The following is an 8,741-nucleotide window of genomic DNA, read 5'->3' on the forward strand; positions in this document are numbered from 1 at the left end:
AGCAATATAACGTAACTTATAAACTATGGTGGCAATTTTGTCTAGATAGAAATATTTCCAATTTTGAAAGTACAGTAGCGACAGTTATATCGTTTTTAACAAATGAGTTTAACAAAGGGGCTTCATATGGTACTTTAAACTCGCACAGGTCTGCCTTGTCTTTAATCTTAGGAAATAATATCGGGTCGGATGAATGCATAAAACGACTCCTAAAGGGAGCATTCAAATTGAAACCCAGTAATCCTAAATACAATAATTATTCTTGGGACCCACAATTAGTTTTGAACCATATCTCAAGCTGGTTTCCTAATATAAACATTAATTTGGAGCAGTTGACTAAAAAAATAGTAATTTTACTTGCGCTGTGTACAGCACAGCGGGTCCAAACTTTATCCCTTATCAATCTTAATAATATTTATTTCTCAGACAGTGGAGCTAAGATTTTCATAACAGACTTGATAAAAACTTCGGCTCCGGGTAGAGATCAACCCCTTCTTATACTTCCATACTTTAAAGAAAATATAAGTATTTGTCCCGCTACTGCACTTTCTGATTATATCAATGTCACAAAACATTTGAGGAATGAGGAGGACAATAGATTAATACTAACTTTTAAAAAACCTAATAAACCCGCCACAACTCAAACAATCAGTCTTTGGATCAAAAACGTGTTATCGGAAAGTGGTGTCAACATTTCAATATTTAGTTCACATAGCACAAGACACGCTTCAACATCTACTGCTTGTGCTAGTGGTGTATGCGTTGATAATATACGTAAAACTGCTGGCTGGACTAAACATTCCGAAACCTTTGCAAGGTTCTATAAACTTAATGTAGTTAATGAAAACGAATTTGCAGAATCAATTTTGCAAGAATAATGTTTGATTATATTTTTGTTAATATACAAAATAAAACTAATAATATCTATATATGTTTTATTCTAAACTTGCACCCAAAATGATTCTTACAAAACTTTTATCTCTTAACATCTACATAGTGAATAATATCTGAAGAATGAAGCGATGAAATATAATATATGATCAAACGAACTTCAGAGTGAAGTTCGATCATTATTATATGAATCGCTTCATTCGAAGATATTAACACCCACCACACCCTAACCCAAAGTTTTGTAAGATTACAGACTCTAAAAATAACGAATATCGTACAAAGCGAGCAAATACTTGTCAGGTCGTAATACCCACAATTTAAAAAAAATAAAATCTAAAGGCGTGCGTAGTTGCTAGCATTGAAAAAGGGAACTACATAGTAAATAATATCTTCGAATGAAACGATTCATATAATAATGATCAAACTTCACTCTGAAGTTCGTTTGATCATATATTAGTACATTTCGCATTCAAATCATTCAAAATTATTGTAAAATACACGATGAAATTCGAAAATTTAGTTAAAAACATACTTTGTATAGAACGAATTGTAAAAACGCGTTCACTCGACCTAAGTAAGTATCTAATATGATATCAATAAACTAATCTGAATTATTACTGACTCTACAATTCCTATTTTCATTAAGTATTCCAATTATCTTAATATTAGATACCCAATCTCGATTAAACGCGTTTCTATCTGTGCTTTTCCGTAAATCGTTGTTTCATTTTCGAATGTCACTTTTAAAGTAACAAAACACGGCTGACCTACCGTGTTTCGAACAAAATGCATGAAAACTTTCATTAGTAGATAGTTAAGTCTTGTATTTTAAAAGCATGCAATAATTTGTATTTCATTCAAAAACATAATTCGTTTATCGAAACGTTTTTTGCTTAAAACGGTTTCACAATGCATTTTTCTAATTATTATTTTCATTTCAATAATTAGTTACCTAGCCAAATTATTACAAACAATATTTTCGCTCCAACTCCAAGGTATCGTATTACGAGTAGGTACGAGTTAATTGTGTCTTTATGAAGTATAGTAATAAAAAAAACAAAATAAATCTCGTGTAGAGCCATTTAAATCTCGATAATTATTTCTATTAATATTACCTATAGGTACAAACTTTTAAAACTGTCAATTAATGTCAATTGCGCGGCAAATTTGTATTTTTTTTTTCTTTTTGAAAATTTCATCATCTGTTGTTTTACAGTATTTTTCTATGAAAATATGTGCAGTTTACAATAAAAACTACGTATATCGAAACAATACAGCTTTGTCTGAATATTAAAATATTATGTTCTCAGTTCAATTACATTATTACTATTTTCGTACATTTCGATATCAGTTGAAAATATTGTATCATATAAAATTTTTGGTTAATGCAGCTGGTATAACAAGGTAATGCGCTTTCGTGTTTTAACTACATAATTAGTTCAATATTAATTTAGCCGTAAAATACGTTATTTTGTTATTAATTTGAATAATATTATTGTAAGGAATCTAATTCAGTGTTAGATTTTCAAAATTAGATTAAGGATAATTTGTAATAATTGAAATAAATATTTTTGGATGTACATACTGGTATTTTTATTTTATTCCCCTGTGCTCATATTATGTCATGAAACCTTTCAGTAGATACATGGACGAAATCGCAGCCAGCGCCCAGCAGCAATTAGCTATAACATACCTATAGGTATTAGGTAAGGTAATAAATAATAGCTCTATAGTTAATACGCACCTTGATACTTACCGTAGAGTTGTTTGATGTTGAATCCGTAATAAATAAAATTAACACAATACATAATTGAATGTTACTTTTGATACACAATACACACTACTTACTCAGAGGGAAATAAACGCTACCTACTATTTTTATTTGAACATAGGCTAGAATTTACTTTTTCACAAACACGTATATTTTTAAAAGCATAATATTATAGTTTATTAAATACTACATAATATAATATACAGTTTCATGAGCATAAAGGAACAACTCTTTTAGTGTCATTGGTTCAAGTGACGACATGAGACAGTTTGGCATTAATGCCGTGTTGCTATTGGTCTATTAATTGAATACTGCACGGAAACAACACACACTATTCCTTTGTGGAGGAAGGAAGGTGGAATTCCTCCATCGAAAAAGGGAGGATCCTCGACCAGTCTACTCGACTGGCCGGCCGTGAAGGCCCCGATGGATGATGTCGGAAAGTTGTATATATAGCTCTGTAGCGAAAACATTTCGCTTGCGCGATTCAGAGCGAGGTGTCGCTACAGGACTCCCCTCCGAGACCGGAGGTCGTAGTACGAGTTGCCTTGCCAGTGCCAGGTATGTTCCAGTGAGTCGGAACAGGAAGCCGCTAGTTCACAGTGAGTCGGAACTGAGTGCGGTGATGCTGCGTGTAATGCTCCAGTGAGTCGGAGTGTGCAGTGAGGATGGCTGTGGAGCTGACCAAGCATGTGCGATCGCACATGGTAGTGGACAGGACTCCATTTGAAGCCGAGTGCGCTGGCTGGCGGGCGGTGATCGTAGGCGGGGAAGGGATAGGTGGGCATGGACATCATGGATGGACAGAAGGAGTTGTGAACTGTCAGGGGTCACCACTGTGGAGGAAGGAAGGTGGAATTCCTCCATCGAAAAAGGGAGGATCCTCGACCAGTCTACTCGACTGGCCGGCCGTGAAGGCCCCGATGGATGATGTCGGAAAGTTGTATATATAGCTCTGTAGCGAAAACATTTCGCTTGCGCGATTCAGAGCGAGGTGTCGCTACACCTTATTATTTTTAAATCGTTTTTTTCAATAAATCTGCAACAACAAATCTTTATATTTTTAAAAAAAGGTATTTATCAGTTAACTTGGGATACTAATATATTTCTATGGAAATTAACTATTTTTTGCAATAGATATTAAAAATACAGTTAACACATTAAGTGCATTTAATGATATTATACTCTTTGTTTATATAAATACAGAACGATAATTGAATCATCTAAAAAAAGCCAACAAAAAATGTTAAACTTATATTTTCTTCTTATAATTGGGTAAGTTTTTAAAAAATAACTCGTTTTTAATCTTTTTTCAAAAAAATTATCTAACTACAATAATCAAGACAATAATACTATAGTCTATAATAGTCGCATAAAAAAAAGTATTTATAACCAGTCTTGACAATTTATGAGCGTTTTAGCCACTGTGCTTTGGTAATTTGCCTTTTTTATGGGAAAAAAATCCGCAATATCGATACTTCTTTGGTCCTGCATTTTCGTAAACATTTTATGGATACTCTGGTACCACATATTTTGAAAAAATTGGGCTATTGTCACGTAGAGTCTCTTCAAAGTGCGTGCCACAAGTCGTATTTGCATCCAAGGCACCTTCAAATCTGTGCTTAATTTTTTCATAAAATCTTTGCGGCTCATTGTATTTTATTTATTTATTTTTTTTATTTTTTATTGTGTGATAGGGAAGCGCTTGACCACGATCTCGCCTAATGGTAAGCTGAGATGTGGCCTATGATGGAGCGCGCTTCCCTAGAAGGAAGCATTAGCATTTATCTACATTATTTTGATATTATATGATATAGAAATTGTTAAAATTCTATATCATGCCGTAAAATATCGCCACTGACCACCTATAACTTTTCCTGTATTAACTGAACATACAGGAATATGGTTTTCGGGCTTCTCTTATCTCTTTATAGTGCTTGTATCCTCAATGTATACCACCATGACATTGTGGCGTTGCCACTTTTATTATCTATATTTTATTATCTGTGGCGTTCCGAAACGGAACGCACTTGATCGAATTTTAAATTGATTCGACGATAGTGAAAATGATTCACTAGGACAATACTCAATGATTGTCTCCTGCTAACCTGTACAGACTAGACTCATTGTGGTGACTGGTGAAACATTGTATAGCATTAACAACATAGTACTGTATTATTGAAAGATCGATTAAAGGTTTATTTTACAATCTACGACTTTCATTATACATGGGTAACAAAACCCCATAACATATTCGGTTTTACTCCGGACAACATCTTCAGCCACCCAATCCCTTTGCTTGAAGTCCAAATCCAGCGGAGGACAATAATCGTCATTTACTAAAATTGAAGGTTTTTCGTCCTAGTATAAAAGTTGTCTGGATCCCATTTTATACTCAATAATATCATTTTATACTCAAAAAAAAGGAGGGTTGTCAGTGATCGGGGTCTACTTCTCTCCCAACCGTAGCCTGGATGAATTCGAGCGGTTCCTGGCAGATCTTGGGGAACTGATTGACCTCGCTCCTTCGCAGCCCGTGCTTCTAGCCGGAGATTTCAATGCCAAATCAATGGCATGGGGATCATCGGTGAGAAATGCGCGGGGTGCGGTGCTGCAGGACTGGGCGGTCGCAGCTGATCTCTCGGTCGTAAATCGCGGGAGTGAGCTGACATGCGTGCGGCAAAGAGGGGGCTCCATCGTCGACATCACCTTCGCTAGCCCCCCCCTTGCAAGGCGAATTAGCGACTGGAGGGTTGTAACTGATGTGGAAACGCTATCGGACCACAGATACATCCGCTTCAGCGTCTCTGCGCCATCCGCGTTTCGCGGTGAGCCTTCCCTAAATGGTGGACGTCCACGTTGGTCGATTCGTAGTCTCGATAGGGAACTCCTAATTGAGGCTGCCATAGTTCAGGCATGGATCCCTGCACCGCAGATCGCAACAGTAGAGGACGATGCAGCATGGATGGCTGATGCCATGGCGCAGGTGTGTGATGCGGCCATGAGTAGAGTTCGCTCTAATCCGCGCAGAAGACCGATGTATTGGTGGTCCGCCGAAATTGCCCAGCTGCGCGCATCCTGCGTGGCTGCGAGGCGGGCGTACACCAGGCACCGGCGCCGGAGTGCACGGGACGAAGTGGAGGAAGCGCAACTGTATGCCTCCTACAGGGAGTGCGTTACCTCTCTGAAGGAGGCAATCAGCAGCGCCAAGGATAGAGCATGGGAAGAGATGCTCGAGGGTCTGAACCGAGTGCCGTGGGGTCGGCCGTATAAACGGGTGAGGCAGAAGCTCCGCCCGTGGGCTCCGCCCCTGTCTCAGTCTCTCGAGCCCCGTCTGTTAGAACAGGTTGTGGTATCTCTGTTCCCGGACCGGGGAAGATATTCTCCTCCGCCGATGGCGGCGACACCTGCGTCACAGGAGGAGCCCGCAGAAGAAATCCCTGCCGTTACCCATGAGGAGTTGGAGTCGGCAGTTACGCGGCTTAAAGGGAAAAACACTGCTCCTGGACCTGACGGGGTACCTGGCCGAGCGTGGGTGCTAGCGTTGGAAGCCCTCGGGCCCCGGGTGGAGCGGTTGTTTTCGGCTTGCCTTGAGCGGGGCCAATTTCCCCGTAGGTGGAAGACAGGGAATTTGGTCCTGTTAAGAAAGGAGGGGCGCCCGCGCGATTCGCCCTCAGCGTACAGGCCCATTGTATTGCTTGACGAGGTGAGCAAGCTTTTTGAGCGCGTTTTCGCAGCTCGCCTCGTCAACCATTTGGAGGGAGTGGGACCAGACCTCAGCGGGAACCAGTTCGGCTTTCGCCGTGGTCGGTCCACACTCGACGCAATATCTCGCGTGAGAGCCACCGCAGAAGATGCGGCCGCTAGTGGAGAAGTCCTCCTGGCGGTGTCTTTGGACATCGCAAACGCGTTTAACACCCTACCGTGGGGCAGTATCCTGCAAGCTCTCCACTATCATCGCGTGCCGGGCTACATGGTGCGACTGCTGCGGTCATACCTTTCAGATAGGACTGTTGCCTATCCAACCCGCGATGGATGGAGTGAGAGGGAAGTGTCGTGCGGTGTCCCACAGGGGTCGGTCCTCGGGCCTCTTCTGTGGAACATCGGGTACGACTGGGTCCTGCGCGCCACTAACCTCCCAGGTGTTGGCGTAACTTGTTACGCCGACGATACTCTGGTGACTGCGCGTGGGGCCACATACGAGGAGGCAGCTTTATTAGCTACCACGGGAGTTGAGCAGGTGGTGTGCTGCATCCGGCGGTTGGGACTACGGGTGGCGCTGGAGAAATCCGAAGCCATCTTCTTTCCCGGTCGCCGGAGGCTACATAGCGCAGGCGCAGAGATCCGGGTGGATGGGGTAGCAATCAGGGTCACCACCACCATGAGATACCTAGGCATCGTGTTGGATAGCCGATGGAGGTTCACGGAGCACTTCCGTCGCCTCGCCCCCCGTCTTGTAGGGGCGGCCGGAGCACTGGGAAGTTTGCTGCCAAACCTTAGAGGTGCTGGGGGTGGGTGTCGCCGGCTATACACTGGCGTAATCCGCTCCATGGCCCTCTACGGGGCCCCCATCTGGGCAGACACCCTGAGCGCCCGTACCAGACCCCTCTTGCGGAGGCCGCAGCGGGTCATGGCGCTCAGGGTAGTTAGGGCATACCGCACGGTGTCTTTTGAGGCTGCCTGCGTAATGGCCGGAACGCCGCCATGGGATCTGGACGCCGAGATGCTAGCGGACGTGTATCGCCGCGTCTCGGCGTCTAGGTCACATGGGGTGAATCCTTCCTACGAGGAAGTAGAGGAGTGGAGGGCCGAGGCTGTCGAGCGGCGGTTCCGAGAGTGGGAACGCCGGCTCGAGGAGCCCAGCGCGGGTGAGAGGACGGTTGCGGCCATACGTCCAGTCCTCCAAGAGTGGTGCGACAGGCGGCACGGGGCCATAACCTTCCGCCTTACGCAGATACTGTCCGGGCACGGCTGCTTCGGACGGTACCTGTGTAAAGTCGCGAGGAGGGAGCCCAGCATGGTCTGCCACTGGTGTGCCTGCCCGGAGGACACGGCAGATCACACTCTTGCCGTGTGCCCCGCGTGGGCCGAGCCCCGTGCTCGCTTAGTCGCGATAATCGGGCCGGATCTCTCTCTACCCTCCGTTGTTCGTGCAATGGTGGATGGCGACAGATCCTGGCGTGCGGTGATCGCATTCTCGGAGAGCGTGATCTCGCAGAAAGAGGAGGCAGAGCGGGTGCGCGAGAGGGATCCTCACGCGGACCCGATCCGGCGCAGACGTCTTATTGGGCGTCGTCGCCGTGTTGCGGCCGCTTTACACGGTCGCAACGTGCCTCCTTGACGAAGGGCACCGGGCGGTGGAACGGGGAATGTAATCCATCGTCCGGTGCGGTGAGGCGACTTGAGACGTGTTCCGCTCATGCCGCCAACGGGAGGGAAGAGCAGGCACCTTTCCTGTTCTTGGCTTGCGCCTGGCCTGGAGATGGGCTGCCGCCGAGGGGGTCGCGGAAGAATTCTAACAAATACCCGCGGCCCCATCATTAAAGCGGCTCGACGGAACACAGTGGGGTTTTAGTCGGTAAGAATCCGACATAACCCACGGCTCCTTCCCCGGGGGCCGTGGGTATCTTTGGAAGATTTCCCCACTATAAAAAAAAAAAAAAAAAAGGGGACACGAGGAATCAATACCTTCAGGATATTTCTTGTGAACACAGAATCATGAAATTTGTACAAGAAACGTCCTATAGCAAAGAATCTCATAATACAAAATTTAAGTTCATATGAAAACAGGTTTTTTTCTTAATTTGAATACCTTAAAATAATTTCCAACTTCAACCCTTTGAAATTAACCATTTTGATTAAAGTAATGAAACATTGAATCCTGATCATTTCGATTAAATTTATGAACTACTAACTACTAAAAGAAAATAACGCTTAAGCAACCAAATACCACTTTCACTGCTATTGTCATCAGCAGATCATTATTAAAGTATCACAAAAAAACTAGAGCATGAATCTTATCCGAGTCCTGTGGCTTTTCACTAAGCCCATCATCACGCACGCATTCCACCGAATGCCA

The sequence above is a fragment of the Colias eurytheme genome, chromosome 32, assembly GCF_061535395.1.
Source record: "Colias eurytheme isolate Ceu_HAF_F1 chromosome 32, ilColEury1 Martin Lab GWU primary, whole genome shotgun sequence".
Lineage (NCBI taxonomy): Eukaryota > Metazoa > Arthropoda > Insecta > Lepidoptera > Pieridae > Colias > Colias eurytheme.